Genomic DNA, 25,492 nt, shown 5'->3' on the forward strand with positions numbered 1-25,492 from the left:
CTGCTCTGAGCAAACGCCTTGTTTTCCTGTGTTTGCAGCTGCTCTGAGCACGAGACCCTCAGGAGTTCCTGATGGCAGGGGAGTGGTTTCTGGTGGGTTTGGCTGGGGCGTGGTTATCAGTTAAGGATCCCTATATAAGCTGCCCCTGGACACAATAAAGGGGGCATTTTGGGTGTGTCTGTCTGTCTGTCTCTCTCTCTCTCTCTGTGTATGTGTTTAAATCTCCAGGCCCCTTTCCTGGCTCGCAAACAAACTGCCCATAGTGCAGGTGCTACAAGATAATAGCTCTTGGAAGTTGAAAAAAAAGAATACATATATAGATACATATATTTAAATTATTTTTATGAATACAGAGCTTAAACAGCTCTATCCCATATAAATGAGATTCAGTACAACTTGGCATTGAGACATCACCATAAGAGAGTCGTGAGGAGAAGTTCAGTCTGAAGTCTCCTGAGCCCAGGGATGGCTATGAAGAGAAATGTAAGAAACCCAATCTACCAATAGTTCCCTCAAAAGAAAGAACATGGCGACTTATGCCTGAAGTTCCAGGACTCACTCAGGAGGCTGAGGCAAGAGGATTGCCGTTAGTTGGGAGCCAGCCTGAGCTACCAAATGAGTTGACCAGCCTGGACTACACAGTGAAACCTTGTCTCAGAAAAACAAACAAACAAACAAGGAAGGAAGACAGGGTGAGCTAGCACTCCCAACAAATCAGAAGGGGACCTACTTTGTCTTTCCCAGTCTCCTGTGTGTTTCCTGAGAAATAAAGTAAATGGGATTAGCCATGTCTGTAAGGCCCCTTTCAGTACTGGCAATAGAACTCACCAGCACTCGGGGACTATTTAAGAATACATACTGGTACCCAGAGAGCCTTTGATTCATCTATAGGCAAACTTCATTCATACTTTTTCTGTGTCCCAGGGTTTGGTGCTCCGCACTCCAGGCCCCTTTCTAGTCTCTGTTTGTTCATTTATTTGTGTGTATGTGTGTGTGTGTGTGTGTGTGTGTGTGTGTGTGTGTGTGTGTGTGTTTCATAGGCTCTCACTAAATTGCACAGGCTGGTCAGGCACTATAGACTGAATTCCAAACTTTCAATCCTCCTGTATCAGCCTCCTGAGTAGCTGGGGTAACAGACCTGCTCCACCAGCCCAGCTCCCTCACTAATCTTCACTTACCCCTCCTCCTCCACCTCTAATGCAGTGGTGCATGCCGACATACGCTAGCCAAGACTCAAGTGATGGCTGATTCCTCAGTAATGTGGGATGTCTTTCTATATAAGTGTTGTTTTTATTGGTTAGTGAATAAAGCTGTTTTGGCCAATGACTTAGCAGAGTGAAACCAGGCAGGAAATAGAGAGTAGGTGGAGTCAGGGGGATACCTGTAACTGGTGAAGAACAAAGACACTGCCAGAACATTTCCAGTAAGCCACAGCTTCACGGTGATATACAGATTTATTAAAATGGGTTAATTTAAGATTTAAGAACTAGCTAGGAATATGCTTGAGCCATTGGCCAAGCAGTGTTGTAATTAATATAGTTTCTGTGTGATTGTTCGGGTCTGGGCGGCTGGGAAACAAATGAGCAGTCTCTGTTTACACCTTAGAACCAGGGAGGTGAAGCCATGTGTTTTGTGGCTCCAAGAAGAATGTATGAATGAAAAAACAAACTCTATTTCCAGGCAGTAATAGATTAAGTAAAATGCTGCAGGTCCCTGAGTGGTAGCAGTGGGTCCCCAAAGTGGTGGCAGGCAGTGGGCATTGGGGCCTGAGACCACAGCAGGCCACAAAGGCAGCTGGGTCCCAGGCAGCAAGTCACGTGGTGGGTAAGAGACTGAGACAGATAAGCAGAGTGAAGTTGGATATTTATTTAGTGGATTATGGAAGAGAAGGGAAGAAGGGGGAAGAGAGGAGAGAGAGAGAGAGAGAGAGAGAAAGAGAGAGAATGGAAGAGAAGGGGAGAAGGGGGAAGAGGAGAGAGAGAAACAGAGAGAGAGAGAGCGAGAGAGAGAGAGAGAGAGAGAAACAGAGAGAGGGTAAGAAAAGGGGAAGGGGAGAAGTGGGGAGAAGGGAGAGACAGAAGCTGCCTCTTTGAGAGAGAGACATAGAAAGGAAAGGACTCAGGCTGGAAGCTGAAGATCAGCTTGCCTTGGCAGACAGAATAGGGAGTGGAATGTGGCTTGTCTCTTAAAGGGACAGAGCAGACTATTACACAGGCCCCCTATCCCTTTCCTCCACAGTGTCTGGATCAGAAAAAAACTCATTAGGTGGAGAGGGACTGGTCACTTTTGGGGTTCCCCACAAGCAAACTTTCATATGAAGAATGCAATGGTAGATATATATATTTACCATTTATATATATATATATATATATATATATATATATATTTGGGAATCAGCCCAGGAAATCCTAAGAGTGAAGAGCAGACTCAAGTCAGATCCATGGGGAACCAGAGCTTGGCTCTACTGAGGAACTCTGGAAGCAGTGTCGTTGTCCCACAGAAGAGAGAGAAGCTGGAGGACTTAGCCACCAAAACCCATTAGGAGATAATGATAGAGACCCACTCTCCCAGGGCACACTTACAGCCTGAAGCACTCAGTAAAGACACTGTGGCCAGAGAATGCCCTGAGGTCAAAAGAGCCAGATGACCTGGCCAACAGCACCAGAGGGAGAGAGGTGAGCATCCAGGCAGAAAGAACATTCAGGACTCTCCCTTCTCACCTTTCCCAGGACCTACAGCCCACAAGGCCCAACCAGAGCTAGCCCCGCCCTGAAGACCCGTGCAGTTCGGAGAGCCTGAGGTCAGGAACCACAGCTAAGGCTAGCAAGGAGCCCTCAGTTCTCCATAGCTCCTGAACCGGAGATCAAAGGCCAGAAACAAAGCTCCCGCAAGGCTGGCAAGCCGCTTGCCTCCTGACTCTCACTTGCCTTATCTATGACATGGTTCAGTCAAGATAAGAGATGACGAAGTGTTTGATTAGTTAGTGCTGTGAAAATAGAAGATCGTATCCTTGTATTGTCTGCATTCCCTGAGCCCCAGACAGCTTCGGTCAGTCCGCTCATTGTTTGTGTTCCCATACACAGCACTGTGCTGGCTCACGGACAGCACTCAATACAGGCTTGCTGGGTGAATGAGGGATCATGAGAAGGTACACCCTCAAGGTACAAGCAAGCCATTGGAGAACAGAGAGGATGCTAGGTTTGGAGTGGGCTCAACATTATCCTTCTCATCGACATTGAGAAACCATGTACCAGTGGTATTAAAAGATATTCCTTGAGTATAACTTAAGCTAGAGCATTTATTTCCACGAGACTAGGAGTACATGCCCCCAAGTTCGAGGCATATTCCAGACCAATAATGTCTACAATTGCAATGTCTACCAGTGCCCAAATACCAGTGGGACTCAGAAGGCACTGCCGTGCACTTGGACTCTCCTCCAGCTGATGCTGCATCTCTGCTGGCTGGGTGGTTCTTCCCTGGCCACCCAGTAGTCACTGAGAGGCCTAGAGTTTTCACTGTCTACCTAGACAAAGTCATGCAGCCTTGGTGTTCCGGGAATGGCACATGAATTACAGACTGTGGCAATCAGGACCCTTAGAAATTCTGCTTTGGACCTTAAGACTGCGGTTGATCCCAGATCCTTAGGTGACCCTCCTTTTTTTCATCTATCAAATGGGAATAATAATATTTCACAAGATTATTCTACATTTACAATAAAGCTAAACACTCTCTCATTAGAGAATAAACCAGTCTCCTGGGCATAAAAAAAGCTGGATAACATTTTTTTTTACTTCATTTTATGGATCAGAAGTTATGACTTAGAAGAGGTAAATAAACAATAAATATCAATATCAGATTGATAAATAATCACTATCAAATCACTGATCTGATAAACACATTTGTGTGTGTGTGTGTGTGTGTGTGTGCACGTATACATACCCACATGTGCACACGCATGTACACAGCATCTATCTTGAGGCCACAGAACAACTTGCAGGAATCAGGTCTTTCCTCCTGCCATGAGGGTCCTGGATATTGAAGTCAGGTCATCAAGCTTGGTTGCAAGCAGCTTTACCCACTGAGTTATCTTGACTGCCCCACAGTTAGGGGGGTTTTGTTTGTATTTATTTATTTATTTATTTGCTTGTTTGGTTTGGTTTGGTTTTTGGAGACATAGTTTCTCTGTAGTTTTAGAGCCTGTTCTGGAACTCCCTCTGTAGACCAGGCTGGCCTCAAACTCACAGAAATCCACCTGTCTCTGTCTCCTGAGGGCTAGGATTAAAGGCAAGCACCACCCAACCAAGTTTAAACTCTTCCGTTTTTATTTTAAATCCAAGGTTGTTTCTTTCCTCCAAGTAATGAGTTTATAACAATCTCTTCCTAACTCATCGTGGAAGTACTTCTTCCTAGACAACAGAAAGATCCCTCAGACGGTGACTCACCAAGTGAGGAGTAGTAGATAAAGCCAAGTGCAGTGGTAAACACCGATCACCGGATCCCAGCCCTGGAAGGCAGAGGCATGAGGAATGCCAGGAGTTTGAGGTCAGCCTGCCCCGCAATGTGTTTCAGGCCTGTCTAGGATATAATGTGAAAACCAAAGATAGGAGACAAGATGGTAGAGAAATATATGTGCATATATGCACACATGTGTACATATACATACATGCATATTGGTTTTTTGAGACAAGGTCTCACTATGTAGCTCTGAACGGCTTCACTCTGTAGATTATGCTGACCTCTAACTTACAGAAATCTACCTGCCTCTACCTCTGACGTGCTGGGATTAAAAGCATGTACCACCATACCTTGCTAATATAATTTTAAAATATTTGTTCATGTATTATTTTAGAGGTATGAATGTTTTATCTGTATATATGTCTGTGTACCACATGTGTGCTTGGAGCCCCCAGAGGCCAGGCCAGAAGGAAACATTGGCTTGCAGATGGTTGTGAGCCACTACGTGAGTGGTTAGAAACCAAACTCAGATCCTCTGCTAGAGCCACCAATGCTCTTAACCACTGAACCATCTCTCCGGCCCTGAGTAGTAAATATTTGAAAAAGAAGCTTGAAGTTGAGATGCTGATACCAATCTCTTTGGATCTCAAAAAACAAAACTTATTTCCTCAACTTCTGGACCAGCGAACTGGGGGTAGGATTTCAGTATTCTTTGGAAGAGGAAGAGATTATTCAGCCCATAACAACTTGTATCCATTAAATGTTTTATTTCAAATCTGAAATTTCTTGGAGTGCTAGGATTAAAGGCTCGTGCCATCCCACCTTGGCACGAGGCTTAGCACTTTCCCGTGAGATGTGGAATCTCAGATAAGCCATCTTTCCTGTCTTTAAATATGTTTTCTTGTCTGTTTTTTAAGATTTTACATTTTTATTTATGTAAATGTGTATTGTATGCAGATGCCCGAAGAAGTCAGATGGATGGATGTTGTCTAGGAGAGCGGGCATGGGTCCCTTTCCTCTGCCAATTAAAGAATTAAGAGGAAGGAAAGAAACGTTACCAGGAGTCTCAGGGAGCCCCGGTAGAGCCATCGTATGTTAGCTGGGAAATCAGAACTCTCTCTGGGGGTTCATTAGTCAAATAATTTAAAAACATGAAAACGGAAGCTCAAGGACAAAGAGCAGACTCGAGAGGAGCTTGGGGACCATTTGTTAGTGTTTAGGAGGAAAACCCAAGGCCAGCAAGGTGTAACTCCCAAGGCTGCCTGTAAGGAAGGAGACTGGAGAAGCGAAGGAACCACAGCCGTGCTGCTTGGGATAAGAGGCATGGAAGTCAGCCACCTGGCAGCAGGCATCCACACAGCTCGGAGGGGGCCGCAGAAAAAGAGTAAGGAAGCCCAGAGTCTCAGCTGGCGAGTTTAAAGCATCATTAGGTTTTGGCCAGCATCTGAAAGAAGGCAGAAAGGAAGAAAAAGAAATAAACATGCTTTTCTGAGTCAGGCCTCAGAAAGATGGGTAGACCTGGCCAAACCACTCTCTAGATCCCTGACCTGCTCCAGTGGATTAACTATTAAGGGAGGAGGCAAGCATGTGTGCCCACCTAGAGGTAGATCCTCTTCTTTACAGAATCCTCAGGAATTAAGATTGGGGGTGGGGCACGTTGTGAGTCATCTGACATGGTTTTGGGGAACTAAACCCCAGTCTTCTGGAAGAACAGCAAGTACCTTAACCACTGAGTCAACTTTCCAGATCCTTAAATATTTTTTGTTGCTGTTTGTTTTATGTTTTTGACACAGGATCTCGATACATATCACTGGCTGGCCTGGAACTGGCTATGTGGACCAGGCTGGCCTCAAACACTCAAAGATCCACTGCCTCTACCTTCCAAGTGCTAGGATTAAATGTGTGCACCGCCACACCTGGCATGTTTGATTCCTTCCTTCCTTCCTTCCTTCTTTCCTTCCCTTCTTTCTTTCTTATGTATACAATATTCTGTCTGTGTGTGTCTGCAAGCCAGAAGAGGGCACCAGACCTCATTACAGATGGTTGTGAGCCACAATGTGGTTGCCGGGAATTGAACTCAGGACCTTTGGAAGAGCAGACAATGCTCTTAACCACTGAGCATTTAACCCATGTTCGATTTCTTAAGAGTATTTTAAAGCTACACATTTTAGAAAGATTTAAAGGGGGCTTTTAACTTTGGTTGGCTTGGTTAGGTTTGGTTTGGTTCTTTGAGACATAGTCTCACTTTCTAGGCCCAGCTGGTCTCCCATCTCAGCCTCTTACATGCTAAGATTACAGGCATGAGCCACCACTTCCAGCTATCGAAGTACTATAAATTAAATTATTTTGGCTGAGTTTTATACTTCACCGGTAAATTCTCTTTGATGAGAAGACTAAGAATACGGTATTACGACGCACTGAAGTAAGTGGCTTGAGAGAATGACTGTCACGGAGGATCTCTCTGGACTCAGCGAGGCGGCCAGGTATCAAACAACATATTTACCAACAACACTGTGACCCAAGCCTGGGAGATGGCTCAGCAGAGAGAAGGCACCTGCCAACAGACCCGAGTCTGAGTCCTAACACCCACGCCATGACGGAGAGGGCCAACTCTGGTCTCCACACCCGTGCCGGGGCACAGGCACACCCACGCACTAAATAAATAAACTCCAAATAAAAAGATTGTGGTATAATAGGAAGCACAGCACGGTCTCTTTTAACTTTGTGCCCCCTCCCTGCCTCCACAACTTGGCATCTAATAGGTGCTCAGCCGATGTGGGTGTCTCAATGCCACCCAGAGGCCATGCCACGCCTGTTTGGGGCTTCGTTGCACCTCCTTCTCCGTTCTAAGCAGCTCAGATTCTCTCTCAGCCCGGGCACCAACATATTTATCGTCTTTTGACTTACATTCACACAGTATCACTCTTGTGATCACCACACTGGACTCTACAGGCCAGTTTTCCTTTCTTACTAGACTTCAGAACCCCTGCAGACAAGAAAAACGTTCCTCACACAGCAGGGATTGAGAGAGTGTTGCCTCCAAACTGTCTCCCATTCATACCCTTAGCCTGACCCCTAGTCTCTGCCCACAAAGAGCGCCACATAAAACACAGCTTGAGGAGCTGGAGAGATGGCGCACAGAGATCCACCTGCCTCTGCCTCCCCGGACCCTGAATTTCCTGTGGCCCCCTTGCCTGTCAGAGTAAACAACTCATTATGCTTGCAGCTGCTCTGGGCATGAGACCCTCAGGAGTTCCTGATGGCAGGGGAGTGGTTTCTGGTGGCTTGCAGCTGAAGGATCCCGAGAGCTAGGGCGTGGCCATTGGTCAGGGAAGGCACTATACAAGCTGCCCTGGAACACAATAAAGTTGGCGTTCTTGGGGAATTTAAGGATGACCCGTGTCTCTGTCTATCTGTGTGTCTCTGTATGTTTCAATCTCCAGCCCCTTGCCCGGCTCGCGAACCATACAGTACCGTAGTGTGCATCGCACATAGCATAGCGTAGCGCAGTAGCGCAGGCGTAGTAGTACGGACACGTCCACCCAAGGGCTTGGATCAAAGGCGTGTATCACCAGGTCCAGTCAGAAGTTGGTTCTTGCTTCCACCTTATTGAGCCAGGGTCCCTCATTTTTCTTGGTTCATGACATACTTCTGGTCTTCAGGCTTCAGGTATCTGGCCATAGGAGGGCTTGGGTTACAAATGCATCCCACTAGATCAAACTTTACACATGAGCTCCAGGGATTCAACTCGGGTGGGCGTGTCTAGCTCCTTTACCCACTGAATCATCTCCCTCCCTATCCTTCCAACTCTGAGCACATGGACACCTCTAATGGGTTCCCAATATTCTCATCTTTCTGTTTCCTTTAGCGGGCAGAGCACTCCTCTTGCAATCGTGTCTATTATTTTTCTTTGGAAAGTGTTTTGATGCTGACACAGCAAAGTTAACTTGGCTGCATAATCAATTGGGAAATTACAGTATATTCTAAACTGAGGATTTGAATTAATGAGTCTCTGAAAAACAGAGTTGATCATATTATCATTACAGTCTAGCTTTTGATTTGCAGGCAAATGGATGAAACTAGAAAAAAAATTCCAAGTGAGGTAACCCAGACCCAGAAAGGTAAACACAGTATATACTCACTCATAAGCAGATATTAGTGTAAAGCAAAAGATATACAACCCAGAGTCCCAGAGAAGCAAGGTAACAAGGAGGGTCCTAAGAGTGACAGGCATGGATCTCCCTAGGAAATAGATAAGAATGCCTGGGTAAACTTGGGAGTGGGAGAGGGGAAGGGGGATAAGAACATGAGGAAATGGGATGGTCAGGTTGGGGGAAGGACAGAAAGGGAGAGCGATGAAAGATATCTTGATAGAGGGGGCATTACGGGGTTGGGGAGAAACCTGGGGCTAGGGAAGCTCCCAGGAATCTACAAGGATGATGCCAGCTACGACTCCCATCAATAGTGGAGAAGGTGCCTGAACTGGCCTTCACCTGTAATTAGACTGGCGAGTACCCTAATTGTCACCATAGAACTTTCACCCAGTAACTGATGGAAGCAGATGCACAGATCCACAGCCAGATCCAAGTCCAGTCGAAGAGAGGGAGGAGGGAATCACATGGGCAAAGGGTTCAAGATCATGGTGGGGAAACCCACAGAGACAGAGTGGGAGCTCATGGACGCTAGATGGACAGCTGGGAGCCTGCATGGGACTGAACTAGGCCTTCTGAGTGTGGGTGACAGTTGTGTGGCTTGGTCTTTTTGTGGGGCCCCTGGCAGTGGGACCAGGACTTATCCTGGGTGCATGAACTAGCTTTTTTCAGCCCATTCCCTATGATGGGATACTTTGCTCAGCCTTGATGCAGCGGGGAGGGGCTTGGTCCTGTCTCAACTTAACATGCCAGGCTTTGTTGACTCCCCATGGGAGGCCTTACCCTCTCTAAGGAGTGGATGGGGGTACAGGTGGAGGGAGTTTTGTGGCTGGGAGAGGAAGAGAGGGATGGGGAAATGAGGTTGATATGTAAAATGAATAAAAAAATAAAAATTAATATGAATAAATAAAATAGTCTAGCTTCTGGTGTTTTCTAAGTTTGGGCCCTGACCGGAGGCCTGCAGTTACAACAGTAGAAGTGACTGAGTTCAGAAACAATAGACTGAAGCCATTGCTGCAAGAAAGCTCACAACGTTAGCAAGCCTGTAACATACACTGAGCCTTGATCAGACTGTACATGTAGCTATGGAATCACAGCCAGCAATGGCAGAGGTGGCAGAGGAAAAAAAAAACAAAAAACGAGAACAGCAGAGAAGCCCACGCTCTGCATCACGGTAGCTGAATTCTCTCTCTAAGAAACTCTGAAAGGCTGGCTGCATAATCACCTTGGGAAGTTCAGGACAAGAAGGAAGTTGGGGTACACATTAATTTCTGAATCACTTTAAAAAGGTCTTGAATGGTACCTAATTTTAACCAGTCTCCTTTGTGTGTGTGTGTGTGTATGTGTGTGTGTGCACGAGTGTGTGATTTTTTTTGTGATGTTGGGGATTCTACCTAGAGTTTTAGCATATTCTCAGGAAGTTTTCTTTCACTGAACCATATTTCCAGTCACACACCCAAGAGAGAGAGAGAGAGAGACAGAGGCAGAGAGAGAGAGACAGAGACAGAGACAGAGAGAGAAGGAAGAAAAGAGAGAGTACATGAGAGAATTAAAAACAATGTTGGGAGCCAGACCTGGTGGTACACCCCCACCCCCACCCCCTCACCCCTGCCTTTGGTTCCAGTGCTTGGGAGGCAAAGGCAAACAGATCTCTGTGAGTTCAAGGAAGGTCTGACCTACATAAAAATTTCCAAGACATCCAGGCCAGCACACAGAGACCCTGCCTCAAACACCCCCAAACAATAATAGCAAAACAATGCTAAGTCAGCAGGACGCCTTAGTGGGTGAAGCGGTTGCCACACAGCTAGATGAAGAATCTGGTGTCCCCAGTGTAAAGGCAGAAGAAGAGATCCAACTCCACGAATTGTCCTCTGACCGCCCCTGGTTCACTGTGGCATGGATGCACGGGTGTAGACAATAATGACAGGCAAAAGCTATTTGAAGTGAGAAATGAAGGTAGACAGCTAGTGCCTACTGTGTGCTCACCATATGCCAGGTGAAGGTTCTGCACTTCACATTATTGCAGTTCTGGGCCTGGAGAGGTGGTTCAGGAGTTAACAGCACTGGCTGCTCTTCCCGGGGATCCGGGTTTGGTTTCCAGCACACACATGGCAGCCGACCGCTGTCTGTAACTTCTGTTCAACAGGATCCATTGCCTTCTTCTGACTTCCAAGGGCTCTACAAACATGTACACAGAACATGCAGGCAAAACACCCAAACACATAAAAACAAATGAATCCACATAATAATACTAAAATTCTGGCATTTCAACCTGTGGCCTGCAGACCACATCCGTCCCAGGATACTGATAAATACAATACTACATTGTAGATGATAATGTCGTATCACAATAACAAAAGGTTGAATGCCCTGGAATCGTCAGAATAATCTTTTCAGTAATTATCTCCAGTTTGGGAAAAGAATCGAATGAAACTTTTTTTTTTCTTTTAAAAGAGGTCATGTGGGTCAGGCAGATGGCTCAGGAGGTAAAGATACTTTCTCCAAGCCTGATAGCCCGAGTTCAACTCCTGGATCTTCCTGGTGGAAGGAGAGAACCAATTCCCTAAAGTTGTCCTCTGGCTTGCACGTGAACATCATGACATACAAACACAGAAACACAAACTAAATACATGTACAATTTGTTGCTGTTGTTTGAGACAGGGTTTCACTGTATAGCCTTGGCTGTCCTGGAACTCACTCTGTAGACCAGGCTGGCCCCAAACTCACAGAGATCCTCTCATCTCTGCCTCCCAAGTGCTGGAATTAGAGGTGTGCACCGCCACCCCCCTGGCACATCATGTACAAATTTTGAAATTTAGATAATGTGTCTTTCAGATTTTGTTGTCTGTTGTCTTTTGAGACAAGAGTACCTCATAGCCTAGTCTGGCCACAAACTCACTACATAGTAGAGGATGACTTTGCACTCCTGAGTCTCTGCCTCTACCTCCCAAGGGCTAAGTGTATAGGGGGCCACCACACACAGTTGTCCAGGGACTTTTAACTGCAGATGAACGGAGAATAAGAGCCAGGTGTTGCAAGGCTTTTTAACATCTGCATGCAAGCCAACACTTAGGAAATCTGACACTAGGATATCCTTACTTAGTAAGGACTACTTCAAGAAATCAAGCCCCAAAAAGAAGAATCTAAGCCTTGAGTTTTAGGTGTTATAAAGCTCCTGCTTTTGAATTGCATAGGTTACAGAAACCACACACTTAGGATTCTGGATAGCTTCTCCTTCACATGGAAGGAGTATTATGATTGGACAAGCCCTATCTGGCTACCACCACTGTGAGTCCTAGATCCTCATGGTGGCTAATCACAAAGGAGCAGACAATTTTCCCACAGAAACAGCTTCGTCATTGGTCACTGCATGCCTGAGCAACAGTCTTGGCAAAGTGTAAATCAAAGGGGAAAAAAAAAAACAGTGATAAGAGCAAGTTCTCACCCGCAGAGTTATTTTGCAAAGCTGAGCCACACGTCCTCATTTATAAAGAAGCACAGCTTTCTGAGAGTTGCGACACAATGCGGCCAAGCAGTTAAAGTGATGGACTGCCCAGTCAGTCTCTGACACACTCACGATGTCTACGCACTCAGTGTACACATCTAGAAGTCTAAGACGCTATAAAAATCAGTCCACCCACAGACATGCAAGCACATAGGCCAAACATAATAAAAATCCTTTAAGTGTTAGGAAGGTTGGAGCTGGAATGAGAGCTTCCTAGGGAAGAGTGTTTGCTGGGCTAACATGAGGACCCAAGTTCAGATCTCAGCAGCCACATAAAGAACGGGGCATGACTGCATACACCTGTAGCCTCAGCGGTTTGTGGGGTGAGAATAGGAAGATCACTGGGGCCTGCGGACAGCCAGCCGCGCTCTACGTTGTATGAGAAATCCCGTCTCCAAGGAGGAAAGCCAAGAGTGATAGCGCAAAGATGCCCAATGTCTTCCTCTGGCCTCCATACATGCCCACATGCACACATGTGCTTGTGCGCCATACACACACGCACAGAGTTGTGAAGTATCGAACTGTCTATAGTATAACCGTCGGAATGGATGCCAATGAGGGATTCACTCAATATCCATCTCTGTTCCTGCACAGGTACTCGTTGTTTTGAGACAGGTGTCACCATGTAACTCTTACTGAATGGTAACTTGCTATGTAGACCAGGCCGGTCCCAGACTCATGGAGATCCACCTGCATCTGCCTCCAGAGTGCTGGAATTAAAGGTGCGTACCATGACATCTAGCCATAGGCATCTTTTAAGAAAAGGTTTTGATGGGTTGGTAAAATTAACTCATGTGAGTGTTCATGTGTCACCGCATACAAGCAAAGGTCAAAGAATGACCTGCTGGAATTGTTTTTCTTCCTCCACCCTGTGGGTCCCCAGGATCGAACTCAGGTTACCAGGCTTGGCTACAACTGCCTTTGCCCACTTAGCCAGCTCGCAGGCAACTCATTCATCAACACAAAAACAAATAAATCTTTAAAATAAAGAAAACCTCATCTTCTTTTGTCTTTTTTGTGTTTTGCTTTTAAACTGGTCACACTGTAGACTTGCCTGGTCTGAGACTCGTTACTGTAGACCAGGCTATCTATAGCAGCCTTGGCTTTGGTGACTCTAACCCATTACTAATTTTACAGCTTAACATTCGAAAGGTGCTCTTATTTTCAATTTCCAGAAGATAAATGTGCACAGTCAGTTGCGGGGGCACGTGCCTATATTCCCGCACTTGGGAGGTGGGAACAGGAGCTGCAGAGGGAGCCAAACACTAGAATGGGCTACGTGAGACCAACTCAAGAATCTAAGCAAGGGGGCTGGAGAGATGGCCCAGAGGTTGAGAACACTGACTGCTCTTCCACAGATCCTAAGTTCAATTCCCAACAACCACGTGGTGACCCAATGTTGGGGGCTGCAGACCCTTGGCCCCTTGACTTTCTTTACCTGCTGGAGTGAAACACCTTGTTTTCCTGTGCCTGCAGCTGCTCTGAGCACCAGACCCTCATGAGTTCCTGATGGCAGGGAAGTGGTTCCTGATGGGTTTTACAGCTGAAAATCCCAGGGGCTGGGGCGTGGCTATCAGGTAAGGATCCCTATATCAGCTTCCCTGGAGCACAATAAAGTTGGCATTTTTGTTTCAAGGATGACCCATGTTCCCGTGTCTCTGTCTGTGTGTGTGTGTTTTTAAGTCTCCAGCCTAGTTCCTGGTTCGCGTACCATCTAGCAGTTACAACTCACAACCATCTGTAATGAGATCTGGTGCCCTCTTATGGCAGACAGGCATATGTGCAGGCAGAACACTGTGTATAAAACAAACAAACCTTTATACAGAAGAAGAAGTGTGGAGGACCGCAACCACATACTCCATTACAAGATGGCACTGACATCCGGTTTCACCGCCAGGTGAACAAGATAACGCACGCGTGCTTGGTAACTTCCCACTGCTGCATCCCCGCCTACTCCCGAGGCATCATCTGGGTTGATGGGCAGCGGACCAATCCAAGAGTGACACGTCCGAAGCGAGGACTGTTTCCTACATAAGGGCTGGGTTCCCCTTGTCCTGGGTCTCCGCCATGTAAGTTAAGTTTATGCTCTCTCTCTCAAGAAGAAAGAAGAAGAAGAAGAAGAAGAAGAAGAAGAAGAAGAAGAAGAAGAAGAAGAAGAAGAAGAAGAAGAAGAAGAAGAAGAACCGGAGAAATGGCTCAGTTTTGAGTATACCTACCGCTCTTTCATAAGACCTGAGTTATCCTCATCCAGAGGAATTGGATGCCTCTGAGCTCCATGAACACCTGCAGTAATAAGCACATATCCACGCACACATGCATAATTTAAAAATAGTCATGCTGGGTGGTGGTGGTGAACATCTTTAATCCCTGCACTCGGGAGTCAGAGGCAGGTGGGTCTCTCTGAGTCTGAGGCCACCCTGGTGTACAGAGCAAGTTCCAGAACAGTCAGGGCTATACAGAGAAACCCTATCTTGACCACCCCTCAAAAAACACACACAGGGCTGGAGAGATGGCTCAGAGGTTAAGAGCATTGCCTGCTCTTCCAAAGGTCCTGAGTTCAATTCCCAGCAACCACATGGTGGCTCACAACCATCTGTAATGAGGTCTGGTGCCCTCTTCTGGCCTGCAGACATACACACAGAAAGAATATTGTATACATAATAAATAAATAAATATTTTAAAAACACACACACACAAAAGCTAATGTACTAATACACACAGAATAAGTAAAATGCAATAAAAATGTAAAAGCTAATGTGGGGCTGGGGAGCGGGCTTAGCAGTTAAGGTGACTGCTGTTTCAGAGGACCTGGCTTGGTCCCCGGCACCTCCATGGCTGTACATGACTGAACAGCAGTCCCAGGGCAGCCAACATTCTCTTTCAGTCTCTGTGGGCTCCAGGCAAAATATCTGTACATGTAAAATAAAAATAAATAGATATTTTAAAAAGCTAATGTGATTCTCAGATAACAAAACCTTGTATGTAAGAAACTGTAATCTATGAAAAAGAGGCTAGGAGTAGCTAAGTGATAGGACATCTGAAGAGTATGCACAGGTCCTGGGTTCAAACCAATACCACTCCCCCAACACATACAAAACCCCAAACCTACCAAAAAGAAATCTATTAGAACTAAGAAGTATGTTTCATGAAGTTGCAAGATACCAAATTACCAATTGCCAAGATACCCCACCTCCTGAGTGGGTGTGACTCCAATTGCAAACCACTGTGCCCAACTTGTTTGGCACTTTCAAAAAACTTAGATCCATATTTACTGCACTTAGCAATTCAACTTCTAGATATATCCCTGAGATTAAAAAAAAAAGACAAAACTGTATATCCACATAAAGGCTTTATTCTTCATTGTAACCCACAAACGAGAAGGAATCTCTGTCAAGTTGATGAAAACCTTGTATAGCTCTGAGCTCTGTATTATCACAACACAGTCTTGTAAAGACTGGAGTCAAGGCCTGTGAGATGGTGCAGCAGGTAGGGCACTTGCCACCAAATCTGGCAACCTGAGTGCATCCCCTGGAGCCCACGGTGGAAGCAAAGAGCTGACCCTGTCTGTGGGTTGTCCTCTGACCTTCATATGCATACCATGACACACACACACACACACACACACACACACACACACACACTAAATAACTAAATGTCAAAATAAAGTGGAAAGAATCAGGCACAAAAAAACCTATGTGCTTTATGAATCCATTTCTATGACAACTCTAGGAAGGAAGGGCTAACTCCATAGAGACAGTCAGCTCAGTGGTACCCTAGGGCTGGGCTAGGAGCAGGGGTGGAAATAGGAAGGAGGGAGTCTCTCTGCTGATGAAGATGTTCTAAAACTGAATTATAGTGGTGGCTGTATATTCAGGTAGTTGATAAAATTCAAGGTTACATTTAAAATGGGGTGTGGCTCAGTGGTAGAGCTTCTGTTCAGCGTATGCAAGGCCCTAGGTTCCACCCCCAACAAAGACGTCTAAAACAAAACGGACAGGGATTGAGTCTGCCTGTCCTATCCCGGTTCACACCTCTGAAGGACCTGGAGCCAGAGTTCCTCCAGGCGCTTCTCGCTAAGCTCTCCTCTCAGACTCTCGGGAAGCCTGGGAGGAGAGCAGAGTGAGTGGGCTAGCTCGCAGCTCTAGTCCTGGGAAGATCGTATTTCTCCAGGTGGAGGTTAGACAGAGAAAACAGGAGCCCGCTTAGAAAAATCATGTATGAAAGGGTGAAGGCCTTAAATGTACGACCTAAGCATTCATTATCCTCTTTCTCTCTTTCTTCTTCTTCTTCTTCCTCTTTCTTCTTCTCCCTCTTTTCCTTTCCCCCTCCCTTACTCTCCCCATCTCTTTCACACCCTCCCCTGCCACTCATTTTCTTTTTCTCTCTTTGTAATCCAGGCCTGCCTCAAACTCACAACAAGTTATCCAAGGATGACCTTGAACCTCTTACCTCCCTGCCTCCACCTCCTGATTGCTGGGATTACAGGCTTACCCCACCGTGGTCAGTTTATGAAGTGCTAGAGGTTGAATTCAGAGCCTTATTGTGTGTGTTAAGCTCTCCTCTCAGACTCTATCCAAGGAGCAATATTCCCGTGATGTTCATTGCTCTCTTATCAAATATTCTGATCTTTACCACGGTAAGTGTGGTGGCCACACAACAGTGAATACTGCTGACTGGTCTTTGTCTTTTAGACCTTTTTTTTTTTTTTTCCAAGACAGGGTTTCTCTGTAGCGTTGGAGCCTGTCCTGGAACTAGTTCTTGTAGACCAGGCTGGCATTAAACTCACAGAGATCCACCTACTTCTGTCTCCCAAGTGCTGGGATTAAATACGTGTGCCACCCCCCCCAACAGCTTTTTAAATTTTTTTAGTTTTATATACTAGCCCAAGTTCCCCCTTTCTCCCATTCCCTCGTCCCCAAACCTCCCTCATTCCACTCCCCTTCTACTCCTTGGAGGAGGTAAGGCCCCCCTTGGGGAGTCAATGAAGTCTGGTATACCAAATTGAGGCAGGACCAAGCCCCTCCCCCAGCACTGATGCACTGAACAACGAATCCCACCATAGGAAATGGGCTCCAAAAAGTCAGCTCATGCACCCAGGGTCCCTGGTCCCACTGCCAAGGCAAGCCACACAACTGTCATCCACATTCAGAGGGCTTAGCTCAGTCCCATGCAGGATCCCCAGCTGTCGGTTCAGAGTCCGTGAGTTCCCACCAGCTCAGGTCAGCTGTCTCCGTGGTTTTCTCAATCAGTATCTTGACCTGCCCCCTTGTGAAGTTTCTGTTCTTGCAGCATGAAGCGAACTACAGATGGATGGATAAAGGGTTGGATGGACAGAAGAATGGATGGATACAAAGAGGAATGGATGGATGAGTCAGTGGATGGATTGGTGGATGGGTGGATGCATGAACACGCAAACAGATGATTGAGGAAGAGAGAGAAAACGATAGATAAACACACAGACAGACAGACAGACAGGAAGGGTAGGTTAGATTAGACAAAGTACTAAGAAAATAAAATAGTGGCAGCACACGTGTGCATGTATGTAGGCGCGTGTAAACACACACACACACACACACACACACACACACACACACACACACACATGCAGGGCTACATAGAGAAATACTGTCTCAAAAACAGAACAAAAAGAGTGACGGTAATGAATGACTAAACCACAAGAGGGAGCCAGTCACGCAAAGACCAGAGGGAGGAGCGTTTTCGGATTTTTTTTTTTTTTTTTTTTTTTAACTGTCTTGAGCTCTTGAAGTCCTCTCCTCTTCACAACACTTAGATTTTCAGGAACAATAAAACTCTCTCAACCATTTCAGTTCTGTCAGGTTTATTGACAAAACCATAACCCCAGTTAAGTCCAGCTCTCCACTTTACTATTCATTCCTACACCTTTTGCCGCTGGCACACGCACACGCGCGCGCGCGCGCGCACACACACACACACGCACACACACACACACACACACACTCAGAGGTTGGCTGGGCTTGCTTTAACCATGTCATACCTGTACCGTTTCCCAGCTAACACCCTGTATTTCTCAGCTCTCTTCACTTTCTTACAGGCACAATGAATTTCCCTTCTCTCTTCTCCCCATCCACTCCTTGCTGGATGACTATGCTACTTTCCTCATTGAAAAGCCAAAACTAAGGAGAGAACTTCTTCTGCTGGGTGTGGTACTGGAAGCCCATAACCCCAGTGCTGGCGAGCTGGAGGCAGAAGGACTCCACCTAGGCTACAAAGCCAGACCTTGTATAAACTAACAACTAGTAAGCGTGACTCAGTCTTACCATGCCCATGAATCCATACAGAGTCACCATCTCCAGCTCTGCCCCCGGAACACCTTAAAAACTCCTTAAAAACCCCAAACCAGCGAGCCCAGTCTCTCTGTCACCAAGGTTTCCTCTACGGGATCATTCCCGAGTGGAATGACAAGGTGTCACTCCAACCATTCAAAAGCAAAGAAGAGGCACCTCTGGCTCTGCTCCCCTCACTGACCACCATCTTATTGTCCTAGAACTGTCCCAGCCAACCAGGGGTCTGAGTTACCTCTTCTAACTGTTCTCTCTGGAGTTCTTCTCTCGTGTGACCCAGGAGCTTGAATAGACCAGCTTGGGTGATGTAAAGGGATCCTGCTTCAAGAAAGAAAGAAAGAACGAAAGAAAGAAAGAAAGAAAGAAAGAAAGAAAGAAAGAAAGAAAGAAAGAGAGAAAGAGAGAAAGAGAGAGAGAAAGGGAAAAGAAAAGAAGAAGGAAAGAAAGAAAAAAAGAAAGAAAGAAAGAAAGAAAGGGAAAGGAAAAGAAAAGAAAAGAAAAAATTCTTTCCGTTTAGCTTGTGTGACACCATTAACTGATTCTGGTCTTTTAATCACCCACCCCTACCCACAAAATAAAACAAGACAAAACCTTCCAGTAAAGAAAAAAATAATGAGGCATCTGGAAGTTAGGGAACAGGTGTCAGAGTAACCCTGAGCGACAGCAGCTGGACGGCACCTGTATCTGAAGAACCCCAGGTGAGTTCGCCCACTGTCCCCTCCGCCTACACCATCTTCATCACTTTCCGTCTTTGTTTTCCTCTGGAGTCTACCATCGCCCAGCTTACCAAAGCAGGTTGTCGGAGTGAGGATCAGACAGACTTGTTCATCCTTTAGGGGAAAGGCCAGTGAGGTGCACTGGACGCCTTCATGGTATCCGTTCTCTCTCAGCTCTGAAATGAGCAGAACCACAAAGAACCTCACCCAAACTAGGAATCATGCTGGACCTTGCCAAAGAAAATCCACCTGTTTTTAAGATAAAAGTCGTTGCCTGTCTGTGATAATTTAAACATACATACACAATTTATATTTAGTTATTTGTGAGTATATGTTATATGGCAGTATTTACCTAGGGTGTACACATATATGTACGTGTGTGTATTGTGTGGGCACGTGCACGCGTGGGCACACACGCCAGAGGTGACACTGGGTACTTTTCTTTTAAAGATTTATTTATTTATTATGTATACAACATTCTGCCTCCGTGTGTGCCCACATGCCAGAGGAGGGGCCAGATCTCATTACAGATGGTTGTGAGCCACCATGTCGTTCCTGGGAATTGAACTCAGGACCTCTGGAAGAAGAGTCAGTGCTCTTAACCACTGAGCCATCTCTCCAGCCCCCACTGGGTACTTTCCTTGGTTACTCTCCACCTTATTTTTTGAGGCAGCATTTCTCACTGAACCTGAAACGTATCCATTTCCACACATGACACACCCTTACACCCCCAGGGTCACAGACTCACACTCATACCAATGTGCTTGGCATTTTACATGGGTTCTGGGATGTGAACTCAAGTCCTGACTTTGAGGCAATTTTCCCCAGCCCCGCTGGTGGTAATTTTGTAGCTATTCTTTTTATCAGTAGCATAACCTTGAATGCCATCGCTTGACCTCTGGAAGCCTTGAAAGCCTGGCTACAGTGGTTGTTGACTTCCAGGGGGACCACTGTGACTCAGGAAAGTGAGGTGTCTGTGTCTCCACCCAAAGGCAAGGTCTGTCCTATTGGACAGAGTACCCTATGAGGTACATGTTTGACAACTGTCCTATTCAGTGGTTAGGAGAGGAAATCTCACTGGACAACACAGAACAGTGTTTAGAAAAGCACAGGTCATCACCTGAGTTAGGATATTAATTTGGTCAGCTGACCAGTCTATACATATGTTAAATATTGTCAGTGCACATGTATGCTAGCCCATGTGTGTACATGTGCAGGCCAGAGGACATTGGGTGTCCTCTGTCACTCACTCTCCATCTTAGTTCCCTGAGAGTCTCTCCCTGAAACTGGAGCTATACTTTCTTATTGCTGAAGTCAACAAAACCTCAAAGACTACGCGTACGCCTTCATCTCTTTCCTATTGCTGTGATACAGGCCACCACCAAGAGCAGCTTGCGGGGAGGGTTATTTGGCTTACACATCCTGAGCCACAGTCCACTAAAGGAAGCCTAGAGGGAGGAGCTGATGCAGAGGTCACGGAGGAATGCTGCCTATTGGCTTGCCCCTCCTGGCTTGTTCAGTTTGCTTTCTTATACACCCTGGAATGACCTACCCAGGGTTGGCACCATCCACAGTGGATCTGGCCCGCACACACCAATCATTAACCTAGAAAATGCCCCGCAGGGTTGCCTACAGGCCAATCTTCTGGGGGGCGTTTTCTCGACTGAAGTTCCTTCTTCTTAGATGACTCTAGCATGCGTCAAGTTGACAAACAAACAAAGCATACAAAAGCAAACAGAGGAACTGAACCTCTTATACATTCAAGAAGGCACCTGAAGATTAAAACTCAAATATTTCAAGCACAGAAGACTCTAGACTGGTCCTCTGCAGGTCCTCCAACCAGAAAATGAGATGTACCTGTACCATGTAATGGTTTCATAGCCTTTTGATTAGACTCCAGTGTTCCTTTCTGTTATTAGAAAACAACCGCGACTCTTGGCACCAATATTGCTCCAGTGTGACGTTACAGATGGCGCCACACCACAGTAAGAGCAGCTACGACCCCATTTAAAACCACCACATCACAGCCTATTTGGGAAGAGCATCCAGGCAGTGGGTGTGGTCCTTCTGTCTGTGTGTTGCTTTCACTGGTTAATGAATAAAGAGCTACTTAGAGCCTATGGCAGGGGAGAACAGAACTAGGCAGGGAAAGCTAGGCTGTATGCTGGGAAAAAGAAGGGCAGAGTCAGGAGATGCCATGTAGCTTCCCCACTCCCACCCCGCCAGACAGACGCCAGAACTTTAGTCAGTGTGGAGGGCCACAACCACATTCTCCATTGCTTCAAGGGACAGAGGTAGAGATTGACCTCTGTGACCTCAAGGTGTGGTAGTACACGCCTTTGGTCCCAATGCCTGGGAGGCTGAGACAGGCAGATCTCTGTGAGTTCAAGGTGTTGTAGCACACGCCTTTAATCCCAGCATTGGGGAAGCAGAGACAGAGGGACTATAATGCGCATGTGCTTGGTAACTTTCCACTGCTGCGTCCCTGCCTACTCCCGAGGCGTCATCTGGGTTGATGGGCAGCGGACCAATCCAAGAGTGACACGTCCGAAGCGAGGACTGTTTCCTATATAAGGGATGGGTTCCCCCTCATTCTGGGTCTCCGCTTTGGAAGCTTATGCTCTCTCTCTCAAGACGCATTAAAGCTTTTCTGCAGAAGGATCCTAAGTGCCGTGCCCCGCGTCGTTCTTGCTGGCCAGACGGTAGCGCGGGACAAGTCAGTAAGTTACAACCACGTGGCGATACACAGATTAATAGAAATTGGTTAAATTAATATGTAAGGGTCAGCCAATAAAAAGCTAGAGCTAATGGGCCAAGCAGTGATTTAATTAATAATGTGGTTTCTGTGTGATTCTTTCAGTTCTGGGCGGCCGAGACGAACAGGCAGCCTGCTACTACATACCTAACACCAACATTGTCAGATATTAGCATATCTGGTGGTCGGATAGGTGGCGATGAGCAGGAAGCACAGAGGAGGACGGGCCACAGAGAGCAGGAAATCCAGGGCACCTGGACAGGCCACCGCTGAGCCTTGGCTTGACTGTCGCAGCTGTCGGTAAGAAGTCATTGTGCTGAGTGGACAGGACCCATGACTGTCCGCATCCAGTGGGAATAGAGGGTCCCTCTGGGTTTAGACTAAACCTCAGTACAGAGATCTGGCTGCAAGTCACAAACCACTTGGTTCCAGCTCTTCTCTCTACCAACTGTACCTTTCTCCTAACTGCCTCTCCAAGTGAAGGTGGAATAGACTAAGCCAGAGGTCTGGGGTAACAAAGCATTGCCCCCCACTCCAAGAAGATCTCCCACTTTCTAGCTTTTAAAAAAGTGAAATATATAAGAAAATATCAGTCAGGCCTAATGGATCATGTCTATAGTCCCACGAAGTGGGAAGAACAAGCGTTCAAAGTCATTCCTGGTTAAGAAATTTGAGGCCCTGTCTGAAAAAGAAAACCAGTGCAGGCCGGAGAGATGGCTCAGTGGTTTAAAGCAGGCATTGCTCTTGCAGAGGACACGAGTTCAGGTCACAGACCCCATCTCTGGCTGCTCATAACCTATAATTCAGTTCCAGAGGATCTGACTCCTCGGACCTCCATGGGCATTTGCACGTGTGCACACACACACACACACACACATACACACACACAATGAAAAAAAATAAACACCCTTAAAAAGGTGAGTATAATCAAGATAGGATGTAAGCACATTTGAGAATGTCACGATGAGACCCGTCATTCATAGCTAATGTGTAATAATCAAACAGATTTTAAAGCAGAAAATATCAAAGTGTATCATACATATTCAGGATAAGACAGAGCTTGTGAGACGTTGGTTTCAGTTGTAATGAGGTATTCCCCGGGTCAAAAATTAAACAATGAAAGCCACTTGTGCACTGATATTACAATGACCAGGGTTGGGAACACACTGCTCACGGAGGACAGGCGGGGTATGTGATGTGGCTCAGAAGTAAAACAATCTCTATCATCCTGGGTAATGGGGGAGGGGAGAGAGAGACAGACAGACACACACATAGAGACAGACAGACAGAGAGAGAATAATCAGAGGACATTTGGAAATGTCCATCTTCATTGTACCTTGGCAGGCAAAGGAGCAAGAGGAATGCTAGGTCCTCTATGGGAGGCGCTGTCACCATCAATGCCCGGAAGAGCTTGAGATTTGCCTGTGAATTAAATTACCACACTAGCGCCATACATTTTCCTAACCACCTTCCCAGACGAGATTCCACTTGAGCCCTTGTCAGTCGCAGCAGAGAGGAGAAGGAGCGGTGTCTGTGGTGCCTCCTGCATGTTTTAATGGAGGGAAAATAAAACGGAGTTTACTTAAAAAATATTACTATTATTATTATTACTTGTAAGTTGGCATACAAGTATTTTGTCTGTGCCCCATGCTCATGCAATGCCTATGGAGGCCAAAAGAGGGAGTCAGACCTCCAGGACTGGAGTTACTAATGGTTACCACCATCTCTCCAGCCCCAGGGTTGATTTTTTGAAGCATCTTTGTAGTAGGCTTGGGAAGACTCAGGGTTCAGAGGACAAGAACTGAGAGACCAGAACACTATCTTTAATAGTCTAGCCTTGGGTGCTGAAAACACCTTACAGAGTTCACAGTTCTGCCTATTTCGTTGGCTGTGATAAACAATATGCCCAAAAGCAACTTGGGGAGGAAAGGGTATTTATAGGTTTATTTTTAAACTTTCTTTTTACTTATTCTTTGTGTCTTTCACATCATGCATCTCTAACCCATTCATCCACTTCCCTGTCCCTTCATACCCACCCTCTGCCCTTGCAACCTCCCCCACAAAATAAAACAAAATAAAATTTAAGAGGAAAGAAAACTCTCATCACGGAAGCTATAGTGTGACCCAATGAGTCACACAGTTTACCCTGTTATCCATATATCTTTACTTGGAATTGCTCATAGAAAAGTGTCATTGCTCTGGTTCGAGGCCTCTGCCGTACCATCAACACTGGGACCTCAATGGGTCTCCTCTTGGATATCCTGCTGCTGCCCCGTGTCACGGGGATCCTGCAGCATTGGGTCTGCAGGTCAGGCACCTTCACATGCTTCAGCAGATCACAGAGGGGTGGATATTGGGGTGGGCCAACTCATAACCCTGGTTCTGGGCCAGGGTAGTGGTGGGGTTGGTCAGCCTGCCAGTCCCGTGTCCGTGTCCCGTCCCCCAACTCCCCCCCCCCCCCATCCTCACGCCCAGAGTGAGCTCTCTGGCATTGCCCTGGCTGGTTCACCCCTTGCAGACCTGACCAAGGGGCAGGACCGGTTCTCCTGCTTTCATGCCCTCAGGGTTGGCTCTCCCACACCTACACACGCATGGCCAGCTCCACCACCGTGTTGCCTAGGCGAGGTGCAGCGGCCACGCTCCAGAATGCTGCAGTCCCTGAGGGGCAGGGGCAGCTCTCCCACCCTATGGCCTCTGGGCTCCTACCTGCCACAAGTGGCCAGGGGCCAGGGGAGATCTCTCCCCCACCCACACCACCATATGGCAGATGAGGGGGCCGCCAGGTCTCCCATGCTCACATTCTTGGGGTCCACTCACCACCCTCATCCCCTCAACCCCCATCAACTACTCCTAGGTAGCTCTAGCGGACTGCCAGGTGAGATGCAGGGCCTGCTTTCCCCAGAGCTGCAGTTGGTAAGCTCCCTTGTCAACTGGAGGCGGTAGGGGTGAGAGAAGAGGGCATCTTTCCCTTGCACCCACCACCACACCACAGACAAGGATCTCACGCCCTCGGTGCTGGCTCACCTGCACCCCTATCCACAGGGTCAGCTTTACTGTACTACCCAGGCAAGGCACGGGGCTCCTTTTCCTGAGTGCTGCAGCTGGGAAGGGGGGGATGTCATCTTCCCTGCCAGCCACGGGGGTGTCAAGGGGCAAGGTGAGGAGGGCAACTTTCCCTCACCCATGCCACCACATGGCAGATGAGAAGGGGTACGACCTGCTCTCCCATTCTCACGCCCTCGGGGCCAGCTGGCCCATGCTCCTGAGAACAGGGCCAGCTCTATTGTGCTGCTCAAGTGAGGTGTAGGACTCTCTCCTGAGTGCTTCAGTGGTGAGGGGCAGGACCAGTTCTCCCTAGTGTTGTAGCCAGTGAGGGGCGGGGACAACTCTGTACAGCCCTATCCTTTGGGCCTTTGGTGGTATCAGGAGCCAAGGATGTCAACACAGACCGCGGCTGCAGCAGGACCGTGATCCCAGACATGGGCCTCAGCAGCAGTCCGGGTCCAGACATCCCCACGGCCCTTGATGACAAGCAAGTCACCCACCTCAGCCCACTCCTCACCACTTTTCACCTCTTCAGATTTGCC

The 25,492-nt window shown here is 47.0% G+C and overlaps 1 long non-coding RNA gene across 1 annotated transcript; it reads right to left on the reverse strand.

Moving 5' to 3' along the window:
* Positions 1-19,218: 19,218 nt before the first annotated feature.
* LOC146895114 (uncharacterized) lies at positions 19,219-23,542 on the reverse strand. Its single transcript, XR_015737373.1, has 3 exons — positions 23,242-23,542; positions 22,053-22,199; positions 19,219-19,326 (listed from the first exon to the last, which is right to left on the reverse strand). It is a non-coding gene; the product is annotated as an uncharacterized LOC146895114 (long non-coding RNA).
* Positions 23,543-25,492: the final 1,950 nt, after the last annotated feature.

This window comes from Myodes glareolus, chromosome 3, assembly GCF_982192425.1.
Source record: "Myodes glareolus chromosome 3, mMyoGla1.1, whole genome shotgun sequence".
Lineage (NCBI taxonomy): Eukaryota > Metazoa > Chordata > Mammalia > Rodentia > Cricetidae > Myodes > Myodes glareolus.